General features: G+C 38.5%; 1 protein-coding gene across 6 annotated transcripts in view; it reads left to right on the forward strand.

The window, feature by feature from the left end:
- The window catches only part of Ntng1 (netrin G1), a 346192-nt gene that overhangs the window by 165756 nt on the left and 166263 nt on the right, over positions 1-14173 (forward strand). The gene's annotated exons all lie outside the window — the stretch shown is intronic.

Here is a 14173-nt window from a genome sequence, read left to right on the forward strand (position 1 = left end):
CCAGTTGTGATTTTTGTTTTTTTAGTCATGGAGCTTGAACTCAGGCCCTGGGGGCTATCCCTGAGTTTTGTCACTCAAATCTGGCACACTACTAATTTGAGCCACAGCTCCAGTACTGTTTATTTGGTGGTTAATTGGAAATAAGTCTCAGGGACTTTCCCGCATGGGCTAGCTTCAAATTGTGATCCTCAGACCTCAGGCTCCTGAATAGCTACTATTACAGGCATGAGCCACTGAAGTCCAATTTGATTTTTTTAATGTTCTATTTCTATCTCCAATTTGAGGTTTGGTTGATACCAAAAAAAATCTCACTTACAGAAAAGTTGTGCCTATAAATGATTTTTTTCCCCTGAACCTTTTGCTAGTGATTAGTCAACTTGATGCCTTAGACATACTAAAACTTTAATGCCTTAATATGGTCATCCTACTCCATGATTACAATGAAACTGTCAAAATCTGGAAATTAATGTGGATCCTTGACCACCATACAACCCTCGTCTCATTTCTATTTTACTATGGTCCCAAGGAAATGATCCAGGATGGATGACATTCATTGTCACATCTCTTCAGCCTCCATAAATCTGGAACTGCTCCTCAACTTGTCATGAGAAATTTAGATATTATATGGAAGTCACTTTGTAGATCCATCAGTTGGATTCATCTGGCATTTCCTCACAGTTACATTCAGATTGCGCATCTTTGGTAGGGACATTACAATAGTTAAGGCAAACATTGCTTGCTTAGACCTTTAGGACTGAATTTTTCAAGAAGTAAAAGGGAATAGTTAACTTTTCAAGTAGGGAGCTTGGGATTTTTATGAATCACATAGAATTATCTATGTAGTCCATAAGGTAGTGGAAAGTAGTCTAATAGATGTATATATTCACTTGGGAAATCAGAGTTGAAGGCAGAATTATAGAGCCATCAAAGTGTGGGTGATAGCTAAGCTGTGACATGAATCAACTCAGTAAGGGATTGTATATAAGGCTAGCATTGAAGAGGATACAAATTGGGTAAAACTCAGGTGTGTTATTATTATTTCAACCTATCAATTTATGAGAACAATGCATCTTTATTAGTATCACTCATCCCCTCAAGTTAGCTAGCTCCATTTTTACATATATGCATTCAGTAATATGACAGTATACTCCAGTGCTTTTTCTCTCCATCCATCTGTCCCTCTTCCTCTTAATGTCTCCTTTCCAAACAACACATGTGTTCATGGTATTCATGTCGTTCAATTATGAGTTAGTTACTCAAAACCATTGCAAACCTCCCTCACATATACCATACTTTAAACAATATGTTTATGCATATATGTACGTGACCCTGTATATATTTTCTTATTTGTTTATATTTTAGATCTACCTAACTTCCACATTTGAAAGTAAACATGCATGCTTAATCTCTCTAAGTATGATTTACTTCAATTTCTACAGTTTTTTATAATATGATTCTTTCAACTGACACAATTTGCTACAGATTATATTTCCTCATGATAGATGAGCAAAGTTCTAATACATATCAGATACAGATATTGGAAGAAAGAGAATATTTTTGAACCATTCATCCCTTGTAGGGAAGCTGAGTTGTTTTGGTATTAAATATAAGCAGACAAAGTCTGGTACAAACCAAAATGTGTCTCTGTTTATTAAGAGTCTAAAATAGGAAAAAGAATATGCAGGTGGTCATGAAGAAAAGATAGTGTAAAAAATACACAGTGAAACTGGCTTGAATACAAAGTGTTCATCCCAAAGTAAGCCCCTCCTCCCATCATCTCTTCTCTTCCTATAACTGCTCTTCACTGATAATGTGGATTCTCCTATAAATGCTTTTGGGAGGAGGTTTTTCCTTTGCCCAAAGTGTGCAATACACTGAAAAAGAAGACCAAACTATTTAAACAGAATAATCTCAATATATTAAAAGCAGATGGAAGCATGAGACACAACTATTTAATGATAGTTCATCCATCTTTGGAAGCTTTAAGCTTTTTACTTCTCCACTGTGAGTCAGAAGCAAACTGAAGAATTTATCCTCTCCCAATACTAAAGAATAAATTACTTTTTAAAAGTCAACATTTTCTTTAACCTCCACTATCATCTAGAATACTTGCACTCAAATCCACTTACAGTGAGACAAGCATATTTAATTAACAGTTTACCAGAAGAAGGTGAGTAGCATTCTTAAACCTAATAAGTGAGCACTGAGCAGTGTAAGAGCTAGTGTGAGGTTCTGGTTAAGATTCAGTACCCTAAACTCTCTCCTCTCATAGTATCAGCAGTCCTCAGCTTCAAATACTCTCATAGGCTAATGTCTCATAAGCTGGTCTTATGAGACCAGCCTGTGACTCCAAGTTCTGCCTAAGCTTAGACTTGCCATTTATTATTCTTTTTGCCTTCCTCCTAGCTTTCAGTCCTGGAATCTGTTCTTTCTCATTTTTTTCATATATTTTTATTGTAATTAATAGAAGGGTTACATTATATTCACCAGATAGAAGGTGCATTAATTCACATACATTGATACCCTTTCTCATGTTCTTTCTCATTTTTTTTCAGCCCTCAGTTAAATGCTACCTCCTAAAAATGTCCTTCCCCGCCCACCTAACTGAAATTGCAACACTTCTATTTTCTTTCATAGTACTGAGATATTTCCCTTTTTAGTACTTAACTTCATTTGTAAAGGCATAAATACTTGGAGGTTTTTTCTTTCCTTCTTTCTGTTTTTAGGGACTGATTTTCCAACTAAACTACATGCTTACTTTACATGGGACTTTCTACTTCTTGCCACATTATATCCCAGCACACTGCACAACAGTGTCTGATATGTGCAGATAACTAATATTTATTGTGTGAATGAGTAAAAGATAGGACTAGGGATGAAGTACCACTTTACATTGTAAAGGCCTTCTTGGAAGCTGAAGAGCAACTAGACATCTCTAACTGAGAAAAAGCCACTAAAGTAAACCTACTTTTAAGAAACGTATGTTGGGGTCATGAGTGTAGCCCAGTGGTAGAGTGCTTGCCTACCATGCACAAATGGGTTCAATTCCTCATTACCACATACACAGAAAAAGACTGGAAGTGGTGCTGTTGCTCAAATGGCAAAATGCTGTCCTTGAGCAAAAGTGCTCAAGGACAGTGCCTAGGCCCTGAGTTCAAGCCCCAGGACTGGCAAAAAAAAGAAAGAAAGATATGTAACATATGTGATATGTAATGCATAGGTTTAATGTCTGCATTGAAACCAGCTTGAGAATACTAATGAGTCATATCATTAAAATCCTCTAAATTATAGTTCAGCAAAGTGAATATTAGGAAACCTCAACCTTATATCATCAGGGATGGGGACAGAGAAGGTCACAGGGAGGGTCCAGAAGAAAGGATGCTGGGAATGGGGCACACAAATAACATCACCTGCCAGGTGCCCATGGCTCACACCTGTCATCCTCACTACTCAAGAGACTGAGATCTGAGGATCACAGCTCAAAGCCAGCTGGGCAGAAAATACCCTATGAGAACGAGACTCTTATCTCCAATTAACCACTCAAAACCAGAGTAATGCTGTGGTTCAAGGGATAGAGCACTAGCCTTGAGCAAAAATGTTGAAGGACAGCGCCCAGGACATGAGTTTTTGAAGGACAGCGCCCAGGACATGAGTTTTAACTCCCAGGTCAGCAAAATAGAGAGAAAGATAAAGAGAGAGAGAGAGAGAGAGAGAGAGAGAGAGAGAGAGAGAGAGAGAGAGAGAGAGAGAGAGAGAGAAGAAGAAGAAGAAGAAGAAGAAGAAGAAGAAGAAGGAGGAGGAGGAGGAGGAGGAGGAGGAGGAGGAGGAGGAGGAGGAGGAGGAGGAGGAGGAGGAGGAGGAGGAGGAGGAGGGAGGGAGGGAGGGAGGGAGGGAGGGAGGGAGGGAGGGAGGGAGAGATATTGGCAGAGCTACCTGATTGAATAGGTAAAGCAAAATGAACTCACTTCTGATCAGACTTGTTTTGTTGCATCCACTCCACTGTGCTTTTGAATGAATGACCCTGCAGAAAGTTGATGAAAAGGGATCCATATATTATCACTGTGTATTGAATCTTCCTACTCCTTCAAACTATTTTTCAATAGGTTTTGAGATTCACCTTCAAATCTTCTCCAACAAAAAAAAGTCTGGGTATTTTGTTTCTTCCTAAATGTGTTTGCAAAATCTTTTTTTTGCATTGTACTCCACTCAATATCTATTTTTATATAAAGTTCATTATGCACCAAGATTTAACATGGATATCTGCCCACCCAGGAGGTACATTTTCTGGGTGGTGTTTCTAGTACCCTGAAGGCCACAGCATAATGCTTTCTAGAGGGGGAAGTGGCCCAATTGATTACTGCCTATGTAATTTCATCCCCAATCCAAATGGCACTCTCTTTAGTGTGCTCTTATTTTGTTTTTCTTCTTAGAGTTTTTAAAAAAATATTTGTCGTTGTTTGATCTAACAGTATCTAACAGTAGTTAATGAACTTGGCAGAGATGGGCTTGAAAGAAATAATAAGTGTGAGGGCCAGGAGCATGGCTTAGTGGCAAACTGATTGTCTAGCATGCACGAATCCCTAGGTTCAACTCCTCACTATGACATATACAGGAAAATATGCGGAGTGGGCTATGGCTCAAGTGATAGAGCGATAGTCTTTTTTTCAATTTTTTTCATATATTTTTATTGTAATTAATAGAAGGGTTACATATATTTTTCAGATAGCTGGTGCATTAATTCCCATACATTGATACCCTTTCACATGTCTTGGTCCCCATTTCCCTCCCCTCACCCCCACCCCTCATCTTGTTTTCCCCTGTTCCCTATCCAATTTCAAATACCCAAATACAAATATATCCGATATATCAGGTAACAAAGTGAGATACTGTACCAATATGAGATAACCAAGGGACAGCAAAAGAGATGAGAGATAACATAGTATCTCAAGAACAACAATCATTCATTATATGCCTTATGTTTCTATATCCTAAAGATCCTTTCATTTAACATCCTACTATGTGGCCTTTTGTATCAAGGTTTTATTCTATTGCAGATCTCTGCTAGGAAAGCCCAAGGTTTCTACTGATTATGACAAATGAGGGAAACCATTGAGCCTAAGTTCCTTTGAGTCTGGCTTACTTCACTTAATATGATCTTTTCTAAGTCTTTCCATTTCCTAACAAATGGGGTAATGTCATTCTTTCTGAGAGCAGCATAGAATTCCATTGTGTACAAATACCACATCTTGTTGATCCACTCATCAACTGAGGGGCATCTAGGTTGGTTCCATATCTTTGCTATGGTAAATAGTGCTGCAATGAACATTGTTGTGCTGGTGGATTTAGTATGTCTTTGTTTCTGGATGATTGGGGAAATGCCAAGTAGTAGAATTGCTGGGTCATAGGGGAGCTCTATGTTTAGTCTTTTGAGACACTGCCATACTGCTTTCCATAGTGGTTGAACAAGTTTGCATTCCCACCAACAGTGTAGGAATGATCCCTCCTGGCCACATCCCCTCCAGTATCTGTTATTATTCGTTTTCCTGATCCTGGCCATTCTAACTGGAGTGAGGTGGAATCTTAGAGCTGTTTTGATTTGCATTTCTTTTATGACCAGAGATGTTGAGCATTTCTTCATGTGTCTATAGGCCATTTTTGTTTCTTCTTCAGAGAAGACTCTCTTTAAGTCTTTGGCCCATTTTTTAATGGGATGGTTGTTACTTTGGAGATTAGTTGTGGAGTGATTCAATTTTTTGAGCTGTTGATATATTTTAGATATGAGGCCTTTGTCTGTTGTATGGTTGGTGAAGATCTTCTCCCACTCTGTAGGCTTCCTGATTAGTTTACTAGCTATGTCCTTTGCCATACAAAAGCTCTGCAGTTTAATGCAGTCCCACTTATCCAGCCTTTCTCTGATTTGTTGTGATGCTTGGTCCTTATTAAGAAAGTTTTGACCTGTGCCAAGGAGGCCTAGTGGTGTATCTCTTATTCCTTCTTGTAAAGTTTTCAGTGTGTCAGCTTTTTCCTCCAGGTCTTTGATCCATTTGGAGTTAATTCTAGTGCAGGGTGACAAAGAAGGATCCAACTTTAGTTTTCTGCAGGTGCTTAACCAGTTCTGCCAGCACCACTTGTTGAAGAGGCTGTCTTTCTTCCATTCTATTTTTTTGGCTCCCTTGTCAAAGATTAGGTGGCCATAGGTCTGTGGTTTAATATCGGGGTCCTCAGTTCTATTCCATTGGTCTTCAGGCCTGTTCCTGTGCCAGTACCAAGCTGTTTTGAGAATTATAGCTCTGTAATAGAGTCTAAAGTTTGGAATTGAAATTCCTCCTGTGCTGTTCTTTCTGCTAAGAAGTGTTTTTGCTATACGGGGTCTTTTATTATTCCATATGAAATTTTGGATAGCCTCTTCTATTTCTTTAAAGAATGACATTGAGATATTGATGGGTATTGCATTGAATTTGTAGATAGCCCTTGGCAAGATTGTCATTTTCACAATGTTGATTCTTCCAATCCAGGAGCATGGGAGGTTTTTCCATTTCCTTAGTTCTGCTTTAATTTCCTTTTTTAGGGTTTTAAAGTTTTCATCAAAAAGGTCCTTTACATTCTTAGTTAAGCTAATTCCTAGGTACTTTATTTTCTTTGAGGTTATTGTGAAAGGAGTTGCTTTCCTGATTATTGCCTCGTTCCTCTCACTGTTGGCGTAGAGGGAGGCAGTTGATGTTTGAGGGTTAATTTTATAGCCTGCTACCCTTCCAAAGTTTTGAATCAGCTCAAGGAGCTTGGGAGTAGAGTCTATAGGATTCTTTAAATACAGGCCGGGAGTTTGGCCTAGTGGTTAAAGTGCTTGCCTAGCATGCATGAAGACCCGGGTTCGATTCCTCGGTGCCACATACATAGAAAAAAGCCGGAAGTGGTGCTGAGGCTCAAGTGGTAGAGCTCTAGCCTTGAGAAAGTCCAAGGCCAGTGCTCAGGCCCTGAGCTCAAACCCAGGACTGGCAAAAAAAAAAAAGAATTCTTTAAATATAGAATCATGTCATCTGCAAAGAGGGAGAGTTTCACTTCATCTTTCCCTATTTGGATCCCCTTTATGCTTGCCTCTTGCCTTATTGCACTGGCTAGGAATTCTAATACTATGTTAAAGAGGAGTGGGGAGAGTGGGCATCCTTGTCTCCTTCCTGATTTTAGAGGAAATGGCTTTAGCTTTTCGCCGTTAAGTATAATACTAGCAGTGGGTTTGTCATACACAGCCTTTATTACATTGAGGAATGTTCCATGGATTCCTAGTTTCTTTTAGCATAAAGGGGAGTTGGATCTTGTCAAATGCCTTTTCTGCATCTATTGAGACAATCACGTGATTTTTGTGCTTGCTCCTGTTGATGTGTTGAATTATGTTAATTGATTTGTGTATGTTGAACCAGCTTTGCCTCCCTGTGATGAATCCTGTTTGATCATAGTGTATAATTTTTTGATGAGTTGTTGTAGACGGTTGGCCAGTATTTTGTTGAGAAGTTTTGCATCGATGTTCATCAAAGAAATAGGTCTATAGTTCTCTTTCTTTGATGAATCTCTGTCTGGTTTGGGGATGAGGGTTATACTGGCTTCATAGAATGAGTCTGGTAAAGAACCTTCATTTTCAATTTCGTTGAAGAGCTTGAGGAGTATTGGTGTGAGCTCTGCTTTGAAGACCTTATAGAATTCAGTTGTGAATCTATCTGGCCCTGGGCTTTTTTAGGTGGAAATTCTCTTATAGCCATTTCTATTTCAGTGCTTGAAATAGGCCTGTTTAGTTGGGATAGTTCTTCTTGGTTCAGTGTGGGTATGTTAATATTGGCTAGGAATTCGTCCATTTCTTCTAGATTCTCAAATTTGTTGGCATAAAGGTTTGAGAAATATTCCCTCATGATACTCTGGATCTTGGTCATTTTCGTCTGTGATTTTGTTTATTTCGGTATGCTACCTTTTTTTTTTTCGTAAGATTTGCTAAGCGTTTGTCAATTTTGTTAATTCTTTCAAAGAACCAATTCCTTGTTTTGTTGATTCTTACTGTACCCAGCTAAGCTCTCATTCATAACTGAGGGAACAATAAAAACATTCCATTCCAAGGAAAAGCTTCAACATTATGTAGCAACAAAACTAACACTACAGAAAATTCTCAAAGATGTTCTACACAAGGAAAACCAACACAAATGTAATACAGGGAAAGACATGGCACCTAAAACTCATAACATCTAAGTACCACAAAAACTATCAAGACACAGGCCCTAATGAAAGCTTGTAAAAATGGCAGGAACTAATAAATATTTCTCAATCCTGACTCTCAATATGAATGGACTTAACTCTCCAATTAAATGGCACAGATTATCTAGTTCAATCAAAAAACAAGATCCATTATTCTGCTGTCTTCAAGAGACACATCTTACCCAAAAAAACAAACACCTTTTGAAAGTGAGAGGTTGGAATAAACTCTATCAAGCTAACGGCCTCCATAAACAGGCTGGAGTTGCCATCCTCATATCAGATAAAATAGATTTCAAACTAAAATTAGTGAGAAAAGACAAAGAAGGTTACTACATACTACTAAAGTGATCTTTCCTCAAGGAGGACATAACCATCTTAAATATCTACACACCGAATCTCGGAGCTCCAAACTTCATCAAGCAAACTTTACTTACACTGAAACCATACATAGATCGAAACACAGTGATTGTTGGTGACTATAACACACCACTCTCACCTTTGGACATATCAACAAGGCAAAAACTCAACAGAGAAACCTTAGAACTGAACAAGTATATAGACCAACTAGATCTAACAGACATCTGCAGATTATTCCACCCAGCAACAACATAATATATGTTTTTCTCAGCAACACATGGAACATTTTCCAAAATAGACCACATTTTAGGCCATAAAACAAACATGGACAGATTCAGAAACACTGAAATTATTCCCTGCACTTTCTCAGGCAACAAGGGCATCAAATTGGAACTGAACACACAACTCCACCACGAAAACCCTGTAACTCATGGAGACTGAACAACACATTGTTGAATCACCAATGGGTCATCGAAGAGATCAGAACAAAAATCCAACAGTTTATGAAATTTAACAATAAGGAGGACACAAAATACCAACTCCTTTGGGACACGTCAAAGGCAGTACTCAGAGGAAAATTTATAGCTCTGAGTGCCTACAATAACAAATTGGAAAAATCGCAAACCAACAATTTAATATGTCACCTTAAGCTCCTGGAAAAAGAGCAACAAACCAACCCTAATCCCACTAGAAGGAAGCAAATTATTAAAATCAAAGCAGAATTAAACGAATTGGAATCTAGAGGGATAGTCATGAGAAAGCCCAAGGACAGTGCACAGGCCCTGAGTTCAAGCCACAGGACTGTCAAAAACAAAAAGTGCTAGAACCTTAGGAATGTACCATGAAACAAGTCTCTTTTGTCCTCTTGTGACTTGAGTGTGTACTTTGGCAAAGGATATTTTATGTCATTCCATTTCCCTTCAAAAGCAGTGGCCCTCAGCAAATGGGCTTCAAATGGACTTTGGGCATGAGTTCTGGCCTTGAGAAAAGTTCAAGGACAGTGCTCAGACTCTGAACTCAAGGCCAGGAATGGCAAAAAAAAAAAAGAAAGAAAAGAAAAGAAAAAAAACTAAAACAAATGAACTTGCAAATGAGATAAAAGGAAAAGAAAGAAAAAAAAAACCAAAGAAATGTTCCCATTTTTTGGACTTCATTTTGATACATATTATTTTATATGATCAGATGCACATAGCCATAGCTATTGCACTTTTGTGTTCCTCTCCTAAGGATATTCTCCTCTGGTCTCTGTGTGCATAGCTAGAGAAAAACTATTGAATGTTATGAGTTTTGTAAGAAGTGTGTGTGTGTGTGTGTGTGTGTGTGTGTGTGTGTGTGTGTGTGTGTATGTGTGTTATTACTGGAGCTTGAGCTCAGGGCCTGGCTGTTTTCTCTTAGTTTTTTCACTCAAGGCTAACACTCAGTCACTTAAGCCATCGCTCCATTTCTGAGTTTTTGGTTGTTAGTTAATTGGATTAAAAAGTTTTATGCCCTTTCCTGTCCAGGCTGGCTTCAAACAGGATCCTCAGATCTCAATTTCCTGAGTAGGTAGGATTACAGGCATGGACCACCAGTACCTGGTTAAATAATAAAATGTTACCTAAATAGAGAGATTTATAGTAAAATGTTAACTTAGTAGAGAGCTTTACGTAGACATTTTCCTTGATGCTGCTAATATTTTTTTCTTCTCCAATACGTGAATGAATATCAAACTTTCTATGTAGAAATTCAGTGGTATGGCTTCGGAGAATGCATTTGTCACCTTGCTAGAAATGTGGCCTTCTTGACCTCTTCAGCCTTTGGTGGTTTGAAAATCCTAAACATAATCCTCTGTAGGGATTTATGCAGGTGCCCATTACGGCCCATTATCTGTGATGTGGCTTGTGGTATTCACCTCACATAAAGTTTAAACTTTCCTGCCTTTCTTTTTTTTTGCCAGTCCTAGGTCAGCTCAGGGCCTGAGCACTGTCCTTCGATTTTGTCAAGGCTAGAGCTCTACTACGTGAGCCTCAGCATTACTTCTGGCTTTTATCTATGTATGTGGTACTGAGGAATCCAACCCGGGTCTTCATGCATGCTAGGCAAGCACTCTACCACTAGGCCAAACTCCCAGCCCCTCCTGCCTTTATTTTTAAGGACAAAAAATGGTCCACAACATATTTGCATTGTCAGAGACCATACTGAAAGAAGCTACAAGTTCCATCAGCCCTTAAGCTTATGTCTATGCTCTGGAAGAAACTGTAATAAATGAAAGGTTTCATTAGAAAACAGAGAGGGGGGGGCTTTCCTGGAACCTCAGTGTCCAGATCTCAGCCTCCTAAATACACAGGATTACAGGAGACAGCCATCAGTACCCATCCTTAGACTCTTTTAAAGTGTCATCTGCCATAGGAAAATATCTTAGACCTATAAAAAGAGTAAAAGTATGTCTCACATTGATTTTGACCCTCAAATTCTGAAAGCACATTAAAGAATAACAGCATTCAACTTTAACTACAAATTGCTAATTAATAAGTAACCCATTCTCCCAGAGGTAAAATATTATTAACATTTTCAAATAGAATTAGGCATCCATGTCTTATAATTGTTATAAAAATATTTAGCTGCAATATCTGTTTAATTATTTAAGGCATCTCTTTGTGGTGCAAATATGATCTGCATAATCATAAATATTCTCTGCTTTGTCTAGAGACAATCAGCTAAGAATCTGTTACTTGTAAGACTTAAATTAAGATCTACTTAAAGCTATCTGCAGGTCATAGTATAATTACTTACACTAGCTGATGCCTGAATCAGTAAGATTTAGCAGCAGGAAATATTCTTTGATTTTGTAAGAAGGGGAGAATTGCTTTTTCTTGTATAAATTTCATTGTTGATGTTATTAAAAAGGATTAGGGTAGAGTTGGAGTAGTTGAAAATTTAATTAATCTAATCCCTTTAACATGAATTGTTTTCTTATTGATAACTCTCTCTGACAACAGTATTATAGATCACAACCATGTGAAATGTTTACACTAACTATTTTACCATGTAATCTTTCTTCCTGCTTTCTCTGTTGGGAATGGTAAAGATATTCAAATTTATTTAGCCTTCTTCTTGTCTGTTTCTCTCACCTTAAATATGCAAGGTCAGTAGGAGTTCGGTTTTGTCATCTTTTAGTAATTTTCTCACAATATCATTATATATCAGTAAATTATGTGAATAACACTGAAATCATTAATCTCCTAAATGGTATGAGTACCTTGAAATAAGGAAAATGGCCAATCCAGGGGCTCAAACTCAGAGCCTGAATCAGATGAAGGACAATGTTCTCATTTAGGTCAGGCTTCTCAGTGTAAATTAGGAATTATTCTTAATGTGCTCAAATGTCACATTACCAGAGAGACTTTTATGACCTCCCAATATACAATTAGAATCACTATGCATCTCCCACTGTCATTTTCCCCTCCCACTGTTATTCCTCCCTGTAATTGGCTTTATGTTTCTCTATAGCAGTTAGCACCAGGTAACATTACAAAGCAATATCTGTCTACTGCCTTAGTCCAGCTCCTCCAACTGAGATGAGAAAGCAAGAAATTGGCTTTATTTGCTGCTGAATTTTAAAAGCCAAGGGGAATGCCTTCACTATAGTGGTATCACAGCCTGTCAATGCACCATAATTTAATGTGTGAACATTGCCGCTCATCTCTCAGGTACCTAAATCATCATTAGATCTGAGTAAAGATAGTATAAATAAGTAATGGCAACCTCACTCAGGAGCTGGCTTTTCCTGCTGAGCCCAAAAGGGAAGCCAATTCCTGTGGAGCAAAATGGAACCCAGGTTTCCTGTGGCTCTGTCCTCATGAAAAGGCCAGAATTGGGTTGTGAGGCGTCAAAACTGGGTTGTGTTTGGCATCTCATATTTGAGATGAATATAAAGAATCTCAAACACTGCCCTCCAGGATATTGCTTCTCTAGCATATAACCAGGGGTGATGAAGATAAAAAGGGACTCTAGGTTGAAGTAATTTTGTGAACAAGGTGCATTTTTGTAAGGCTAACCAAAAAAAAAAAATCTTAATTTCAAGGCATCTCAGATGTATGACAATGCTCATTTGGGTGAAAATGAGATTTTTGTTCAGATTCATTTAATCTTAGATATTTTCTACAAGCCAATTATGTTTCTCAGACAAAGTTCAAAGAAAGGAAAAGCCATTGACCTGGGTGTTGAACAAATCAGGTCAAAGGAAGGAAGAGAAGTCCACATTCTATATCTTATGTAAGATGTGTGTGCTGGTCTTAGGGCTAAACTCGGGGCCAAGGTGTTGTCCCTGAACTTCTTTTACTCCAGGCTGCTGCTCCACCACCGGAGCACAGCACTACTCCCAGCTTTTCCTGGGTAGTTTGTTGGGGATGAGTCTTCTGAAGCCAGCCAGTGCAGCTCCTGCATGTCATCCCCACTGTGTAGGAGGCTGAGATCTGAAGGTCGAGAAGCCAGCCCTGAGGCAGGAAAGTCTCTGTGAGACTCACAATTAACCACTCACAAACCAGAAGTGATGCTGTGGTTCAAAATGGTCAAGCCCTAATCTTGAGCAAAAGACCTATGGGACAGTGTTGTGGACCTGAGTTCAAGCCCCACAACTGACTGTCCGATCCTCAGATGTCAACCTCCCGAGTAGCTAGGATTATAAGTGTGAGCCATCAGCACCCAGCTACCTTTTTAAGTAACTTTTTTTTTGAAATTCTCCTTAAGTCATCATACAAAATGATTTCTATCTATCATGTCAGTTTGTAAGCACAATGCATCTTAATCAGTGTCACCTCTTTCATTATTCTCCTCCCTCTCCCCCAACTACACCCCTCCCTTCAATTTACCATCCATTGTCATATAAGTACAATTGAACACTATGCTTGCATTTGCCAACCGTTCCTCTCCATATTTTGTTATAGCACTTTGGGCAAGTTTCATGGCACTTCTACAGTTCCTCTTCTTTTCTTTTTATTGTTGGAATAATGTATAGAGGGGTTACAGTTACATTCATCAGGTGGTAGGTGCATTATTTCTCACACATTGATACCCCTTCTCACGTTTTTGTCCCCATTTCCCTCCCCTAAACCCCTTCCAATCATGTTTTTCCCCCTTCCCTTCTTTATTTCAAATAAACAAATAAACCGTATATACAATACACCAGATAACAAAGTCAGATACAGTTAACAAGATGAGATTAACTGTAAGGGCAAAAAAAGAGAGGAGAAATAACATAGTACACTTGATTTCATCTTCTATGATATAAGAGTGAAAGGGGTTGCCTGGAAAACGTAAAACAACTGTCTCATAAATGCTAACTTCAAGGTGGATGATGCAAACATTATTCATGGAAAGAATGAACATGTTTCAGATAAATCTCAGACAGGTTTGTTAGTATCCTCTGAAGCACCCTGGTAGGTCTCCCTATCCTTTGATCTCCGAGAAGCTCACCTAGGTTGAAGGCAAACAAATGTTGTCTTCCAACATGACTTAATACAAGTGTCAGGTACCTGGTGCATCTCATGGAATTGATTTCTTTTGTCCCTTTATACTTGGCCTCCAATTTTAAAAAACG

The sequence above is a fragment of the Megascapheus bottae genome, chromosome 6 (genome assembly GCF_031878675.1).
Source record: "Megascapheus bottae isolate mThoBot1 chromosome 6, mThoBot2.hap1, whole genome shotgun sequence".
NCBI lineage: Eukaryota > Metazoa > Chordata > Mammalia > Rodentia > Geomyidae > Megascapheus > Megascapheus bottae.